The sequence below is a fragment of the Saccopteryx leptura genome, chromosome 12 (assembly GCF_036850995.1).
Source record: "Saccopteryx leptura isolate mSacLep1 chromosome 12, mSacLep1_pri_phased_curated, whole genome shotgun sequence".
Taxonomy (NCBI): Eukaryota; Metazoa; Chordata; class Mammalia; order Chiroptera; family Emballonuridae; genus Saccopteryx; species Saccopteryx leptura.
This window is the reverse complement of record NC_089514.1, coordinates 28,621,053-28,639,272: the sequence shown is the minus strand read 5'-3', so window position 1 is coordinate 28,639,272 and position 18,220 is coordinate 28,621,053. Positions and strand designations below refer to the sequence as shown.

Below are 18,220 nucleotides of genomic sequence, written 5' to 3'. Positions count from 1 at the left end.
AGATGACGGGATTGTGATACATTTAAGACTTTGGGAGAAATTCATGTGGATGGGGGGAAGTTTGCTGATCAATGATGGGAGAGGATGTTACTGAGGATAGGGATGGCATTGGTGAGAAATAACACTGGAGAGATAAGTAGGACCAATCTATGAAGAGCACGGAAGTCAGGTTTAGGGATCTTTTCAAACACTGGCTAGAGAGTCTCTTATCCGCAGGGTATAATAATGACTCCTGCAATGACTTCTATATTGTCTGCCAGCACTCAAATTCAATACATCTTGAAAGAATATATTATTGCTAAGAACCCAGATTCATTGTGACCTCACAGAATGAATACAGAGACCTGGCATTTCCAGAGTACCTACTGTGTTGCCAGGCATTGTGTGGTGGCTTATAGGTTCTAGAATCAGAACGTCTGGGTTTGAATCCTGGGGCTGCCATTTATTAGCCATGTGGCCTTGGGCAAGTACATGACCTCTCTGTGCCTGGGTTTCCTTATCAGGGTTTAAAGCGTAGATAGCAACAGTAACTGTATCATACGATTGTGTGAATATGAAATTATGTAAGGTCAGTGCCCAGTAGAGTCTAAGCATTCAGTATGTTTGCAGTTCTTCTTGGTATTATCCCCATTTTACAGATGGAGAGGCTGGGCTGCAAAGAGTTTCAGTAGTATGTTGCACAGCACTTAGGGACAGATTTGAGGTTTGCATTACTTGAGTGATGGATGCTGCACTGCCCTTTTCTGAAAGAGGGAGCAGATATTAAACCAAAGAGTAGGCATGCAAGTCCTAGAGAGAACCAGAGCTGCAAGGGCAATGACAATGGACTTCAGATCTGATCAAGGACAAGGGATAGCCCCTTTCAATTCCCTCTTTATCGCCTCTTTCAATTCCCTCTAGATCTCCTCTAAGAGGCAGGGGAGAGGAGGGTCTTCTTTTTAACAAAATTTAATTTTTTTGTGTATTGATTTTAGAGAAGGAAGGGGAAGAGAGAGAGGGGAGGGAAGAGAGAGAGAGAGAGAGAGAAGTACTGATCTATTCCTGTATGTGCCCTGACCAGGATCGAACTGGCAACCTCTGTGCTTTGGGATGGTGCTCTAACCACTGAGCCATTTGGCCAGGGTGAGGAAGTTACTCTTTTATACTGCATAGCCTGATCATGGAGCTCCTGTGCAGAGCTGGGAAGATGTAAAGATGCTCCAGCTCCCAGTTGCTAATGGCATGCAGTCAGAATACAGCTATCTTGTAGCCTCAGGTGATGAATTTAACACATCTGAGGTTCTCAGTTGCCCTAAACTGTTAATAAGTGAATAAGCTAACTTCAGATATTAATCTACATCAGATGCAGTTTCACATACTTTACGTTTGGAAGTTCAGTGAATATTCACAAGTCTGGGAGGTAGTTACTATAATTATCCCCATTTCATGTATGATTAAACTGAGGAACAGGCAAGTTAAACAACTTGTGGGAGCTCATTCATCTAAAAACTGGGTCCAGGATTTGACCATGGACAGTCAGACTCCAGAGCCTGTACTCTCAACCTCATACTGAGAAGTTTTCTGGTTGTGAAAATTAAAAGATACTATTAAAATTTCAATGAAATTGTGCTCCAATCACTGTTGGAGCTCCAAATAGGTTAGGTTTCCCTCTTCCCCCTCACACTTGCTTCCTCAGCAAGACAAATTAGTTTTTCCCAATTTCACAAATATGCATTTATATTTTTATTATGTGTAAATTATTACTTTAGGTTTCGTTGGAGGATTTAAAAATGAATGAGATGTCTTGCAAGAGGTTAAGATCTAGTTAGTCAAATTTTCATAGAGAGGGACAGACATACACCTGTCATTCTAACCCAAGACAAAGTATTAATCACAATCATAGAGTGATAATGTGACAGAAATATGATCAATGTTATGGGTTCTGAGGACTTGATCAAAGGCATATGCGACTTATTAGATTCTTGTTGTAGTCAAGTAGACTACTTCAAATTATTGTCCATCTCAGTGATCTTTTCTCATTATTCACAATCTTAATATTTCTTCACATTGAGGATCTTGAAATATTTCTCTGGTTGATTTTAGTCTCTTTAGACTGACTATGTAAGAATTTCTTTGGGCCTGACCAGGCGGTGGCACAGTGGATAGAGCGTCGGACTGGGATGCAGAGGACCTAGGTTCGAGACTCTGAGCTTGTCAGCTTGAACGTGGGCTCATCTGGTTTGAGCAAAAAGCTCACCAGCTTGGACCCAAGGTCGCTGGCTCGAGCAAGGAGTCACTCAGTCTGCTGAAGGCCCGTGATCAAGGCACATATGAGAGAGCGATCAATGAACAACTAAGGTGTCGCAATGCACAACGAAAAACTAATGATTGATGCTTCTCATCTCCTGTTCCTGTCTATCCCTCTCTCTGACTCTCTCTCTATCTCTGTAAAAAAAAAAAAAAAAAAAAAAGAATTGCTTTGGTAATCAGTATAATCTATGTTGCTTCTAAGTTAAAATTTTTTTTACTTAAGGGCTACATAGGTATAAAAGGGTTCAGCATAAGAAATGTTATTTTACATTTTGATTACTTTTCTATACTAGAGATATTAGTAGCATAAAGTTTGGAGGATAGCTCTACAAAGTATTTTCATAGATCTCTTTTGTTGGGAAATTTCAATAATTTGTGGGAATTTCTCTAAAATCACTCATTCTATTTCTGCAATATCTGGTAACATCACATACTTCATCTAGACGGCTTATACTTTGATAAGCTCCTTTCTTTTGTGTTTTTAAAATATAAAAGATTCATGCCTCTTCAATTTATTGATATCTTTCTATAAGGAATGCCACCCGCTGAGGGGTGCCCATCTCTACTTGTAGTGTCCAATGAGACATGCTTACTCTGACTAGGGGTGGGGAGTTCACTGGCTTTGTGTTTCTGCTACAAGCAATCTTTCATGAGGGATCTTAAACTGGGGCTTTCCTGCAACACAGAGTTTTTCACAGAGTAATTCAGTTCTTTCAGTAAAACTCCATATAGTTGCTCATTCATGGGTAAGTCATAACCAGGGTTATTGATGGCTCAGTCACGTTCAGTAGAAAGAGTCTTAGGAGCAGGAGACCATGCTGCAGACCATGCTGCTTACATTTCAGTGGCTGACTAGGAAGCCTTGAATCTTAAATCAGTTTTATGAACCTGTTTTCATTCTCGCTCTCAATTTGGCAATGTGATTTGCTTTGGCTGGATTGTTTTATTTCAAGAAGCTTCTTTTGTGTTTTAAAAATAAAAGGATGAGTATGCATCACATATGTGGGAGCATTTGCAATTCCTTGGTGTTACTCTAAGTGATTGGGCAGGGAAGGCAGACTGCCAGCCTTGGCAGTCTTTCCAGATCTTTTTCATGCTAATTTGCAATTTGTGACAGTGCCACGTTTTTATCAGGAGGGTTTTATTGAGCTTTGGAAATAACTACTTCTTGATCTGATGAGGTGGATACTTACTTGGCTAGAGTTATAAAACTTAGTCTTCTTCAAAATATTTTTCCATGGGGATATTTGGGGTAATAATTCAGGAAGCTCAGTATGGAATAGACATTGTCCCATTGCCAGTTATTGTGATGGGATTTGGACAAGAGCTTGTGACAGAGATTGAGAAATAGTGACACGGAAAGTCAGAACGAATACTCTTAGTTGATGAGGTAAGCATGAAACTGGTTGACTAAAATAAAATTTTCCATCCTAAACCAGTGAGAAACCTATAACACTGAAAATTCAAAGCCAACAACACTCTGGGCAACTGTACTCCATGCAGGGGGTAAGAGTCGAAGGGGAGAAATTTATGGAGGGACGCTGTGGTGCAAATGAATTTAAGAATTGATTTCTGCTTTCCAAGAGTGGATGATCTAGTTTGGAATTCAAGGCTGATTCATAGAAACTGAAAAAGATCCCGTGTCACATGCTCAGGGGCCAGTTATACTGCTGGAATGATAGGAAAGACCATGAGCTTTGAGAGGAAATGAGGTCCCTGGCTACAGAGATGTAAGTTGTGTTTATTTTTGAAGGGTAGAGTGAAAGCAAGTCAGAAGGACAGTGGACCAAAGTAGAACATGACAAAAAATTCCAGGGGTAGGATTGGCATATAGAGAAGATAATAGATATACATTGAACAAAAGCTTTACATATCATATATAACATAAGTTGAGGATTTGTCTTAGAATAAAAGCAGTAAATTTTCAAACTTTTTTTAACCTCTGATATACTTGTTGGAGCAGCACCAGGGGCTCTCTTTGGGTTTGTTCTCCTCCTTTGCTTTTGTGTATTTACGTAGATGCCATGTTGACATGTCTAGGGTAAGGATTTTTCAACTGATATGAGTGGATAATTTTAATTCATAAGACTATAAAGGAAAAAAATAAAACACCATATAACAATATGGCCCTTGGTAATAAGACCATTGTTGACCTTAGGTAAATTGTTCAGGCAATTCTCTGAGTATATAAAGAAGGGTGAATAGATAATTGATACATAATCAGAGCTAATTTTATAAAAATAAGATCATACTCTACATGCTTTAAGAATTCTATTCTTTATTTTTAGGGATACTTTCAAACTACAATTAAACATTTACATGTCAGAGAATTCGAAGTGACATTTCTTTTTATTGACTAGTCATATTTTAACCCCGTGTTTTTCATAAACTTATATATGTGATATTTATTTGCAAATAATTGTGGGTTTTTTATTTTGAATTTTCTGAGCTGTGTATGTAATTCCAATTCTTACCCACAATGCTGCATTTATTCAAGGGTATTTGAATGTTAAAAAGATTGTCTTGATACTCTTGGATTCAAATAGCAGAAACACAACTTGAAAGAACTCAGAAAAGAAATTTACTGTCTGCACTGGGTCATCTAATGCAAAGCAGGAAGTACAGGGAAAGTTAGGCCCCAGTACCAGGGAACATAAAAAATTGACTGTCTGCTTTCTCTACATGTTGGTCTCCCTCTGCACACTGGGCCACACATCCACATGGATTGCTGGGAACATGGCTGCTCAAGGCCACCAGGCCTGATATCCCACAGTCCTCAAGAGAAGGGCTAACTCTCTTCCCTTAGTTCTAGCATTAAAGATCTGGAGGAGGCCTGACCTGTGGTGGCGCAGTGGATAAAGCGTCGACCTGGAAATGCTGAGGTTGCCGGTTCGAAACCCTGGGCTTGCCTGGTCAAGGCACATATGGGAGTTGATGCTTCCAGCTCCTCCCCCCTTCTCTCTCTCTGTCTCTCCCTCTCCTCTCTAAAATAAATAAATTAAAAAATATATATATTATAAAAAAAAAGATATGGAGGAAAGTCTGGTTTGTTTAGCTTGGGTCAGGTGCCCAACCAATTCTGAGTGTGGTCACCTGGTCCATACCTGGCAATTGAAAGCCCAATCCTGTTTACCTGGAGTGTTCCAAGATGCAGAAGCTGAGCAGTCTCTTTCTCCTAACTGCCGTCAGATATGTTTACAAAACTCCACTTGGCTTAAAATTTTGAGAAACGGGGGAGGAATGGTTAAAATGTTCAGAGCACTCTTGAACTTCATTGTTTACAATTATAGAAATAACGTTTGATCAGTGTTCCTTTATTTTTATGCATGCTATCCTCTTTCTTTTATTATCCCTTTACATATTAGCATTATATAGAAATTCATGGGAAAAATATCTAGTCTGTGAAAGTCTATAATTTATGAACAAAACAGTATGTTATCAGTGCAGGAAAAAAGATTCAAAACAAGCTCCTGGTGGAATCAAGTTTTCCTGCTTCCACACCTGGATAACTGACCTTTAGAAAAAGAAAATTTAACTTCTGAAATAGTTTTCTTCTGCTCTGGGCTGTGGAAGCAGACTAGAGATAAATAATCAAAAAGGGAGACTAATCTTAAAGTATAAGATGAAAATAGACACCGGAAATAGGAATCTGGGAATCAAAGAATTTGAGGTGGAGCTGAACTATCTTTGTTTGGCAGGCCTGGCCACTTCTATTATATTAAGCCACAGGGTGTAAGGTTTAAGAGCTTTTGGAAATTAGAATTTTTTTCAGGGTGCGATATTGGTTCCTGAAGTGTTACTACTATGCAGAGGGGGAAAGTAGCTATGCTCACTAGTGGCCAGGAGAAGACAGCTGAGGGCTATGTGGATGCAATCTTGCTGAGACAGGAGCTGGTGGAAGCGTGGTTTCTGAGGGAGAATGCACCAGACGGAGCACCAGGATCAGTCTGTACATACTCAGCAAAGATGATGGGGATGAGATCAGCTCAGACACTGGACTCCAAGGGCAGGACACGGCAGTGTGGACCTGTAAAGAGGGCAGCTCAACAAGTAGTAAAACAAACAAAGATAATCTGAAAAGAAGTTGGTGAATAAGTATTAACTCTTGAAACAAATACAAAATTGAGTCTAGCTGGTGGCTGTTAAAGAATATGTTCGTGGAAAGGACAAATCAATTGGATGGCAGGATTGGTGTTCCAGCTGCACTGTCCAATAAAGAGCCACTGGCTACATGTATCTATTGAACTGTATTAAAATCAAGTACAGCCCTGGCTGATTGGCTCAGTGGTAGAGCGTTGGCCTGGTGTGCAGGAGTCCTGGGTTTGATTCCCAGCCAGGGCACACAGGAGAAGCGCCCATCTGCTTCTCCACCCCTCCCCCTCTCCTTCCTCTCTGTCTCTCTCTTCCCCTCCCGCAGCTGAGGCTCCATTGGAGCAAAAAGTTGGCCCGGGTGCTAAGGATGGCTCCATGGCCTCTGTCTCAGGTGCTAGAATGGCTCTGGTTGCAACAGAGCAACACCCCAGAAGGGCAGAGCATCGCCCCCTGGTGGGCATGCCGGGTGGATCCCAGTTGGGCGCATGCAGGAGTCTGTCTGACTGCCTCCCCATTTCCAACTTCAGAAAAATACAAAAAAAAAAAAAAAAAAATCAAGTACAATAAAAGCCTCAGTTCTTGTTTTACTAATGCTCAGTAACTAGAAGCTATTATAGAGGACAGTTTAGGAATGGAATATTTTTTATCATAGCAGAGATTCTTACTGGATAGCACTAAGGGGCTCTGAGAGTGAAGTGTCAGTGAACCAACCTCAAGGTTTGACCAATGTTATGGCTTCATTTTTCTTTCTTTTCATAGTTTCTGGAGATTGACCATTGTTGGGAATTCACTTGGATCCTAACACTAAAATGACATTTTGGGGCCACTAAGATTTGCCATCTCAAATTACTAGAGAGACAAATCCTGGGGTGGGTTCAGATATGTACCTCTATGTCCAGAGTCTTCCACTCTTTCTTTCCAAAAAAGTCTATGCCTCTCTGAAGGCCACCAGACAAAGACTTGTATTAGTTATGGGTAGCGAAACCCTAGAGCAAGAAGTCCCCCTGCTTTCAGTTCAGGCAGCACCTGAAGCATGCAATGTAGTTTACAGACCAAGCCATGTTTTAGATCAGGATCCCCAAACTACGGCCCGTGGGCCACATGCGGCCCCCTGAGGCCATTTATCTGGCCCCCGCCGCACTTCCGGAAGGGGCACCTCTTTCATTGGTGGTCAGTGGAAGAGCATAGTTCCCATTGAAATACTGGTCAGTTTGTTGATTTAAATTTACTTGTTTGTTATTTTAAATATTGTATTTCTTCCTGTTTTGTTTTTTTACTTTAAAATAAGATATGTGCAGTGTGCATAGGGATTTGTTCATAGTTTTTTTTATAGTCAGGCCCTCCAACGGTCTGAGGGATGGTGAACTGGCCCCCTGTGTAAAAAGTTTGGGGACCCCTGTTTTAGATGATGCTTCACTTCCCAAGGGAAAGTCTTCCTGTGTGTGGAACTTAGTGGTGAGATCCGAACCTTCACCTGTGTCAGGTAGATAATTTTCATATACAGATGCCCTCCCCGCCCTAGTCTAAGATACCGAAACTACAGCCTGTATTTTCTTGCAAAATCTTAATCTGTTCATAAGGGGGAGAAGAGATGTTAAAAAAAATGAAACCCACATTTTGTCATTTGGAAACATTAACTCTTTGACTTGATATATTTATTTCAGTTAAGATCGTCCTTGTCCTAATCATTGATTTTTCTTAAGTATACAAACCTCTTTTCATAGTAATCTACTCCAGTTTTGTTAAATTGGTGAGCAACTTGGATTTGTCTATTTCTTTATTTATGCTAGATTTTGCTCTTTTTTTTTTTTTTAAGGGTGTGAAGGAAGAATGTCAAGGCAACTTGTAGAAGTTCATTCTCCCACTCCTCGAGTGGTTCTTATTTTTAACTCAGCCCCCTCCCCCTTTGGTTGAAATGGCAGCAGCTTTCTGAGGCTATTAGGTTACTATTCAATTAGGTATTGCTTCTGTGTACACAATGGCACCCCTAGAGTTTTAAAGTACTCATGAAGTTTCAGAAATGTTTAGTTTGCTACCAGGGAATAGCTTAGTTCAGAATAGCATGAGGAAAGAAGAAAAAGAACAGGATACTATTTCCCACATTTATGAAAACTAAAGAAAGATCGTAAGAACAATTAAAGCTATCATTTATTGAGCTATTGTACTACCATGAGATAAGCATTGTGTTTTATCTTGTTTGACCATTACAAGAATTCCTTGAGGTGGGTAATATTATTATTTCCATTTTTCTGATGAGGAAACTGAGACTTGGAGAGATCATTTACCCAATGACAGAGAGGTAGTAAGTGGTGGATTTAGGGTTTATGCTCAAGCTGATTTGATTCTAGAAACCACATTTTCCACCACTTTACCTTAGTTGACTAAGATGGTGAAGATGGTACTTTTGTAATGTGTCTTTCTTCAATCTGTGCTGAAAACACTCTGATCCTCTTAGATGTCTTTTGAAGTTCCACCATGTTTAAGAGCCAGATTCAATCTCATCTTCTCCAAGATGACTTCCCATATCTCTACCGTCAAAATTAACATTCTCTCCCCTCTTAATCCTATAACACTTTCTTTTTCCATTATCATTTTCCAAGTCCACCTCATATTAAAACTTTGCATCTCTATCATGAGCTTCCAGAGAGTCAACCCTTTAGCTTATGCGAGTTATTTTTCCCCTGGAAACTAGCAGAGTGTCTTGAATAAAGTAGGTATTCAAATACTTTTGTTGTAAATGGTTTTGAAAGTTCACTAACAACTTAGGGAATGTTTTATTTGTCTAATTCTGCGTTGAAAGAAAGAGTGAAAAGGCTGAGCACCTATTGGACAGGCTTTTCATTGCACTTCATTATGTTTGAGGACAAGCCCTTTAAAGGTGACCTTCAGGTTTACAAGCACGTATTTACCAGTTACTAATCATCAACTTTCCATCTTTCTAGGAGCTGGGCCTATAATACTGACAGAGACAGATTGTATCACTCTTCTCTTGGAGTTTAGGATCTAAAGGGAAAGAGATAATCATTAGCAAGTGATTATCTAAATATCTAAATGTTCTGTGAAGGAAGCAGAAGATGCTAAGATAGGGTAATTGAGGAAATGATAGTTAAGTAAAGATGTAGTGGATGGAGAAGGAGAGAGTACTGGGATGAACAGAAAGAAGAGTGGTCTTAGCAGCTGGGACATCATGTGGGAGAGTGTAGAGGTGGAAAAGAACTTGAAGAATTGAGTCACCATGCACCCAAATGTCATGCAATATAACAATTACTTTCTGGTGGTTAGTTCTCCATCATGCTTGCATGACAGGCTGTATTGGCCAATTAATGGGTAACTCATACTTATTGTAGCTTTGTTTAATTTGTTCAAATTATAGTATCTTAAAAACAATCATATTATTTGCCATTTACTCAGTGATTTTATGCCAGGTTCAATGTTAACCATTTTATTCATCTTATGTATTTCTTTTAATTCTCTACAGCAGAGTTCTTGGCAAATTTTTATGCAAAGAGACAGATAATAAATATTTTAGGCTTTGCAGGCCACATGATCTCTTTGCTATTATAACACAAAAGAAGCTATACATGATAGGTAAATAAATAGGTGTGGCTATGTCCTGATAAAACTTTATTTCTGGACACTAAAATTTGAATTTATATAATTTTCAAATATTAGAATATATATATATATATATTTAAGAACTGATTCAACTGTTTGAAAATGTAAAAATCATTCTTAGCTTACAGATCATATACATAAAAACAGGTGTTGGGCAGGATTCAGCCTATGGGCTGTGTAGCTTGTCTATCTCTGTCCTCATCATCCCCGTTTAACTGACAAGGAAACTGAAGTCAGTGAGATGTAATTGATAAACAGAATGAAAATCCAAGTCTGGTAGATTCCAAGTCCCATGTCTTTAATTCCAGTGCCTCGCAGCATTAACAATTATGTTGGGTTTGTGGAATGATTTCCCAATTCTTTCTAGTGTATAACTACTACTCTCCAACCAGATTGCATGTTTGTCAGAGGAAGAGAATCTTTCTTCTATTTTTCTTATTTCCCTTTATAGTGGGGATGGATTTGCAGCAGGCATTCAAAAGTGGCTTAACCGTCCTTCAAACAGTTTTTCTGAAAGTGCTTTGGAACTGTAGGACTTCGGGGGATACATAGCAATCGTATTTCTATTGCCAACATAATTTAGTTTCCTCAAATGCGGCCCTGAAGACTGATTAGAAATATGATTAAAATTCTAGGTGCAACTCTCATGTCACATTTGTAGAATTAGTGTCATATTATCTGTTTTCACATGCAAATCTTGTAAAACACAAAAAACTTGATTTCTTTTCCTTTGTGGAATAAATTGCCCTCTAGTTCCCTAAACCATGGGGGATTTTTAATTTCTTGTTTTGAAATTGTGCCTGTGGAGTCAATTAAAGGTGAAGAGCTTTTAAAGCCTAAAAAATGAGTAAATAAATGGAAAATGCTTGAGAAGTTTTATAATCATTAAATAATATGTGAGCAGACTGTCTTGCTGTCTCTCTGTCTTTCTTCATCTCTCTCCCTAGTTATCTTAAATTAAAATTCAGAAAGGATGGAGTTGTCACAGGGATTTATTAACATCTAAAAAATGGCTGACGGTTTTGACAATGAGAACTGGTTTTGCTATTATTTTTTTGCCACTTCTTTTTGTTGAGTTACAAGTTGAGGTATTGCTTTGTTATTTAAAATACTGGTTATGCAGATAATATCTATATTGAAAGACCTAAAATATATAGTATTGAGGTTTTGATAAAAAATTATGTTTAAAAACAGATATACAAGATATCACATGCCAGAATGCATATCTTGTACAAACATTTCAGCTTCTGATACAATTTTAAAGTGTCCATTTAACGATGTGTGAGTACAGTGTTACAGATTCTTCTGGAGGGTACAATAACCACAAATTTTGAAAACCACTGATTTAGAGAATTTTTTTTTAAAAAAACAGTTTCTCTGAAAGCTGGACTTCTTCAATATCCCTAATGATTATCTGCCTCTATAGGCATATATTTTACTGGACCATCCAACTTGATCTTCACATTGGCTTGAGTGTAAGCAGGCGAGGACGGAGAGTTAATAATATGCACGTAAACTACAGTTGTTCTGAAGTAAGTTGAGTTCACTTCTTGTATTGTCAGGAAGAGGAAATGTTTTGATGTTTACTCTGGATAGGAACATGAAAGGTGCAACTTTGAAGTTTCACGTATTTTAGACACGCAGCCATATGTCGTTGTTGAACATGGTAAACAGCTGGGGGAGATACCCGCCTTGAGCAGCTGGAGGAGAGCATTCAGATGACCCTGTTTAGAAGTCTGGAAACAGAGAAAGCACATTTTCTTAACTACAGAGTCCACCAGCAACAACGGTGCATAGCCTATGTGCCTGGAAAGCAGCCATTCAAGCTTAAAAATATGTTTGTCTTTGCTTGTTTGCAGAGCAAAGCTATGAACACCCTAAATCAAGTGAGTCGGTTCTGACCTCAGCAGCTGATTGCCACAGAATGGTAGCGGGGACTGAGAAGACGAGAAAAGGAATTTTAGCCTCTGTAGAATCTTCTCAAGGGAGAGTTCGTGGCAAGTTATATTTCTTTGGAAGTCTACTTAACTTTCTTGCGGTTCAGTGAAGGAAGATGGTACTTAATAGAGCTCTGGTGTCCCCAAAGAATCAATGCTGCTTCCAATTGGCACGTTCAAAGTTAAACAAATTATTGTCTTGTGCAGGCATAGCCTTTTCATTAGGTTTTTATGGGGAATAAACTTCCTGCATTTGCTGAAGGCTGAGTATGAATTTCCATTCATCAGCAAGGCAGGAAGCAAAGAAGCCAGAAAATGAAGCATCCTAGGTGAGACTCAAGTGTTCTTGTACCTGAGAGGAAGCTACCTCAGTTGACAAAATGAAGTTTTAATGTCTATACTGTTAGGTAGAATCTCAAGGTTGTCCTGGAGAATTATTCAACCTCAATTTTTAAATTGCACCATCATCACAATCTCCTTTGGAAACAGACTTTCATCTGTGATTTAAAAAGTGATAGTAAGTTTTCTCTGGCATAAAGGAAGAATGTAAATAACTAAGCATTTGATTTTAACTGTTTAGGCTTATCTCACTTTGAGGAATACTAATATAAGAAAAGATGCAATAAAGACAACAAATATGGATTTAGCAAGGCATGACCTGAATGTTAAAACATTTAAAATATAATTCAATATACAAATAATAATTTCTTTCTGACTGAAGAAAGAAAATGGATGTTAAAGTCATGTTCATCACAAGTTGAAAAGCTAACAAGTATTTGGAAATAACTTGATGAAATTATTTAAAAATTTAAAAAAATATATATTTATAGTGATTTCATAATTTGGTCTATATTGTGGAGATCCATTCAACACTGTACATATAAATTGGTAACTAGGGATATGATATTGACTTTATGCCAGGCATTTTTTTGAAAGGTGTCTGGTAAAATTTAATTTCTAGTGCTGTAACCTCCCACAATTTGCGAAGGTGTGACTCACACAGATTCCCGAGTGTTCTGTGTAAATGAGGGGCTGTGCTTTGCTGCCTTTTTTTTTTTTTTTTTTACACAGAGAGGGATAGATAGGAACTGACAGACAGGAACGGAGAGAGATGAGAAGCATCAATCATCATTTTTTCATTGCGACACCTTAGTTGTTCATTGATTGCTTTGACATATGTGCCTTGACTGTGGGCCTTCAGCAGACTGAGTAAACCCCTTGCTCGAGCCAGCAACATTGGGTCCAAACTGGTGAGCTTTGCTCAAACCAGATAAGCCCGCGCTCAAGCTGGCGACCTCGGGGTCTCAAACCTGGGCCCTTTGCATCCTAGTCCAATGCTCTGTCCACTGCGCCACTGCCTGGTCAGGCTGCCACCATTTTTAATAGGTTGTATACCTATGGCTCAATTTTATAATGTATTGTTTTTTCCTCAAAAATTGTTATGAAAGCAGATAATCAATTTAATAATTTTTAAGGTACTCATGAGTTAAGTTATAAATTATATTTTATGAACATTCAAACTCTTTTAAAGTCATTATATAAGTTTGTTGTTTCTGGTGTGAATGTCACAGAAAAGACAAATATTATTTGTATTCACTTACTGTATATGTTATGGTTTTCTTCCTGGGTATCTTGCATTATTTCTTTGTTAAAATGATATAAAATTAGCTGGACCAGGTGGTGGCCCAGTGGATAGAGTGTCGGACTGGAACACAGAGAACCCAGGTTTGAAACTCTGAGGTCGCCGGCTTGCACACAGGCTCATCCGGTCTGAGCACAGCTCACCCGCTTGAGCCCAAGAGGTCACTCGCTCTGCTGTAGCACCCACCCCCCATCAAAGCACATATGAGAAAGCAATCAGTGAACAACTAAGGTGCCGCAACTATGAATTGATGCTTCTCATCTCTCTCCCTTCCTGTCTGTCTGCCCCTATCTATCCCTTTCTCTGTCTCTCTGTCTCTGTGACACACACACACAAAAGATATAAAATTAGGTAACAGGGAGGACTAGTAAAATAGTTGTTTCTCTAAGGTGAGCAGGAAAACTAAGATTGGGGAGTTATTTCCTGCTAAGTAAGTAAGCTCATTAGCTTTTTCTGACTTACCTGGGGACAGTTCTCTTCAGGACCAGAATGACAGCATTGGTACAGAAATAAAATCCTAGAAAGGATGAGTGTGCTTGAGAATCCAAGTTTGAAAAGACACAGAATAGCACTACTAGACACAGTTAATGACGTGTACGCATTGGGTCACTTAGAAGAAATGTTTCCTCTTAAAACGGCCCACAAAATCTAGCATCAGCCACTGCCAGAACATTTTTATTGGAACGAACTTTATTATTATTTCTTTCCTTCGAGTCAGTTTACACAGTCCAGTTCAATTATTATGTCTAAATCTTTACCATGTGTCCATTGGAGATTATGAATGCCATTGACTTTTCAATCTGATAAAAACACACATTAAATACCTACTACACTTTATAGAAAATCAGATGTTATGATCCTACAATAGCTCTCTGAGGTATAGATTGTCATGATCCGCATTGTACAGTTGAGGACAGAGACAGAGGGGTTAGGCAGGCAGCTTGCCCAAGGTCACGGAGAAAGGAGCGGCGCCAGGATTGGAAATGAGGAAGCTCCAAAGCTCATGCCCCTCATCACTGCTTTACTTCAGGAGAAGCGTTTGAAACTCACCCTCTAGCAGAGCACAGGGAACTCGTGATTTGAATGTGATAGCGTAAGTGCGACCAGAGAACTATGTACGAGATGCAGGAATACCACAGGAAAGGGTCTGTGAATATTGTTTACGCAGGGGTCCCCAAACTTTTTACACAGGGGGCCAGTTCACTGTCCCTCAGACTGTTGGAGGGCCGGACTATAAAAAAACTATGAACAAATCCCTATGCACACTGCACATATCTTATGTTAAAGTAAAAAAACAAAATGGGAACGAATACAATATTTAAAATAGAGAACAAGTACATTTAAATCAACAAACTGACCAGTATTTCAATGGGAACTATGCTCCTCTCACTGAGTACCAATGAAAGAGGTGCCCCTTCCGGGTGTGTGGCGGGGGCGGGATAAATGGCCTCAGGGGGCCGTAGTTTGGGGACCCCTGGTGGGGTAGTCTTAGTGAAGGCGTTTGGAGCCAGTGATACCTAAACAAAGTATTGAAGATGAAGAAGAGGAGCTTTCCAACTGGACCAGGTGGGGACGGCCAATCGCGGCTGAGGAAGGGCAAAGGCAGATGCAGGAGGCTGGCACTACAATGGGAGTGTGTGTAACTGCAAGTAGTGCAATAATGATAACTCCTGAGTGAGGTGGGGAAGGGTGGAGTATACAGGAGATGAGAATAAAGGAGATGGCGACAGCTGGGAGAGGTGGCTCTTTTCAGCCAGAGTAAGGGGCTTCAGACCTGAAAGGGTCAGATTCGTTCATTAGCTAGATTGCTTAGGTGGACTGATTTGTGGTTGCCAGATAGGATGAGTGGGAAAGCAATGAGGGTCAGTGCAGGGATGAACCAAGGGCGATACCAGGTCTGGGGTGGGCAAGGAGGTGGCTGGTGGAGCATCTGTGTTCGAGAAGACAAGAGCAAGAGCAGACTTTGGGAGGACGGCGAGTGTGACTATGGGTTATACCATTACTGGATGAGGCACTCGGTAACATTTTCTATTTTCCTTTTCTAAATATTGACTTTGAGTGATTTATTTTATGGGAACGGATCCTCAGGGGAGCCAGTGTTAAAAAACAAACAGCCTCTCTCAGTTTGCTCGCCCAGACTTCAGCGTTGTCGGAAGAAGAAGGAGAACACAGAATAAATGCCTGGAGCTCTGCTCGTGCAGTGATAGCCAAGATACAAAAGGAGGGAGCGGGGAGGGGAGAGCGAGCAGTAGCTATAACATTTATATTTGGCGACAAGCCGTCCTGCTCTGAAGACTAGCCAGTCTTTAGCGGCTGTTAATGCTGATTATACAGAAAATTGCACAGCACTTCACTTTATTTGACCAATTGAAATGCCCTTTGAGTAAACAAATGGCATTACCAAATTGGGCAATCCCCGGATCAACGCAAATCCGAGAGTTCTTTTGCGGTGGACAGTGGTCCTATCATTTCAGTGTGGTTCATTAGCAGAGGTGGTATGAAAATGTCCATCTCTGCTATAGGTTAGATGGTTATTAGGCAGTTTCTTCACGTCTTCCTTTCTTGATGGAGTTAAAGGCATTATTAGGATTTGAATCCTTCCCACACTCACCAAATAGAGCATATGTCATTCTCTCCATCTTTATTGCTATTCATATTGAGGTCAATTATAAGCTGCTATTTAATGTCACCATGAAATTGTTCAATTATTTTCTCTCAGCGTCTAAGCAGCTATCCTCAAAGGGATTCAGGAGGAGGAATATTAATATGGTATTAATACTGAGGAACTCTTAGGAAGCCGGTAGCCCTAGATGGCTCTCCTTTTGTGCTTCACCCTTTCTCAATTATGATATCCAAAATGCCTGGCGAGTGGTTAATGAATGACTTAGTATCCAATCTTCTCTTTGGTTAATATTGGGGGAAATAGACATAGTTCCTTTTCTTGGTGGTAAAGTCATAAAGGATAGAAGCTACTATCTCTGTCCCTTTTCCCATCACCCCCAACCCCCTTATAACTAGACTCTTCTGGGACCCCAAAGGGAGCCAATAGGCTATGTTTTATTTTTCCATTTTAACATTGGAATGGAGAGAAGGGAGAGGTAAAAATTACTCTAGTTTTGCAGTGAATCACAATTATCTCTGCATAATGCCAGTATGTAACTGTTTACAGTTTACAAATAAAATATCCTCAGATCTATTACCGTTGTCATGGTTTGCAGGGAGATGTATAGAGAAATATGTCTAGAAAGGAGCAAATATCAGTTCTTACCTAGTAATACCTCATGTTCCAGTTACTCCGTGTGGCTCTGTAGCCTCGTTTGGGTCTTCTGAGGTTAAACTGATTGCTCCTCACCATTTTATGTGTTCTTGGCTCTGCAATTGGGTTATCTTTATTAGTGATGCAAATCCAGCAAAGTGTTTCCCTGAGGTTTTCCATTTCTTCATTTATTCATCAAAACTATTACATGCAAGGGGCTGTGCTCAATGTGCTTGGGTGAAGAGGAATGACTGGAGGGGTCAGCTAATGGGCCACTTTCTCAAGGAGTTGTGATATAGTAGAGTCAGTCCACTGTAAGCAGCTGACTCATGCAAGGCAGAATAAACTCAGTGTTGTAAGAGAAGCAGACACAAGGCTGAGGGAGAACAAAGGAACAGTTCTCAAAGAGCTCCAACTTCACAGAAGGAAGGAAGATTGAAGCTGAACCTTGCGAGTGAGAAGAATTTTCATAGGGTGCACGGAGTTTGGCATTCGGGCTGAGGGCGTACCATCACAGTCACAAATGTCATTATACTCTAGGATTTCATCTGCCAGGGCTTTTGTCCTGGTCTTCAGGATCCCTCTTTTTTTCCCTATAGTTGTACCTCTCTGCCAGTCTCATTCATTTTTTGAAGTCTCATTCTCCATATTGCTACCACAGTAAGCTTTATAACCCACAAGTCTCATCCTGCTTGGTAAGGACAGTCATATTCCATTGCCCCAAACAGACTAAGATTCCTGTGTTTGTATAAGAAGTCTGCCATAATCTGATAGGTACAAGTCTATCATTTCATGTCTTTCTGCACTCGAACTCAGAATTACACAGTTGGCAAGCATACATTTATACCTATTTGTTTCTTTCTTACCTTTAATACCTTCCTCTCATCTGCCTGTCCATCACTAAATCCAATCACTTCCCTCGGTACTATAGTTAGCAATAAAAACCTGGTTTCTGGTACTGGCTAGCATGAGTAGAGTGAGTAAGTAGCACCATTACAGAGTTCCATGTAACTGAAATTAATCACATCTAGTTTTACCCCTGTTAACTTCATATGGTAGGGATTTTTGTTTTTGAGGGGGAAGGGTTGTTGATGTTAGTTTATTAGTAAATAGAATTTGCAGCTTTAGTGATTAATTTTATGTCTTTTTTTCTTAAGTGAGAACCAGGGAAGCAGAGAGACAGACTCCTGCATGACCCTAACCAGGATTCACCTGGCAAGACCTCTACTGGGTGATGCTCTGCCCATCTGGGGTGTTGCTAAAACATCTTCAGCTCCTGGGGCCAACTTGCTCTGACCAAGCCATGGCTGTGGGAGGGAAAGAGAGAGATAGAAAGAAAGAAAGAAGGGAGAGAGGGAAGGATGGAGAAGCAGATGGTTACTTCCCCTG

The 18,220-nt window shown here is 39.8% G+C and overlaps 1 protein-coding gene across 1 annotated transcript in view; it reads left to right on the top strand.

Annotated features, from left to right (window-relative positions):
* NXPH1 (neurexophilin 1) overlaps positions 1–18,220 on the top strand; it is a 310,810-nt gene that overhangs the window by 157,246 nt on the left and 135,344 nt on the right. The window lies entirely within an intron of this gene.